Here is a 576-nt window from a genome sequence, read left to right as displayed (position 1 = left end):
CGGCCCCCGCCGGCCCCATAAATAAGGCGGGCTGCACTCAGGCCGCGCCGGGCCCGGCCGCCGGGCGCGGGGCTGCGGCAGCCGAGAAGTTCCGAAGTTGGCCGGGGGTTGTTTTCCTTTCTCCATCATTAACATCATTAATACGAGCTATCAATAACGCTGTCGTTGCGAGCAGAGCTTCCCAGTATCGATCCGCGCGGCTATTCATCTCTGCCATAGAAGACACGGAATAATTTTCGCATTACAGTAGCTTGGATTTGCTTTTAATTCATATTTAAAGCTGCAGCTGGCTCGGCGCAGCTCTCCGCGAAAGACTGGAGGCGCCTAATTAATAATAAGTTAGAAACGAAGGAAGGCACCAGCGGATAAATAATTAATCCAGACATCTCTGTCTCTTTGAATATTGCTGCTTTAAAAATTTAGCCCGCGCAGGACCACGCTGGAAGTCTGCGATTTATACTGGGGGGGGTCAGAAAGCTCTGGTTTGTTCCTGAAATACATCGCTGAATTATTCACGGCGCTTTGCCGGAGCCTCCATAAGTTCCTTCATTACCCGACGCCGCGGCTTGCTGCTGC

The sequence above is a fragment of the Alligator sinensis genome, unplaced genomic scaffold (assembly GCF_000455745.1).
Source record: "Alligator sinensis unplaced genomic scaffold, ASM45574v1 scaffold250_1, whole genome shotgun sequence".
Classification (NCBI taxonomy): Eukaryota; Metazoa; Chordata; order Crocodylia; family Alligatoridae; genus Alligator; species Alligator sinensis.
Note: the sequence above shows the minus strand (reverse complement) of the source record.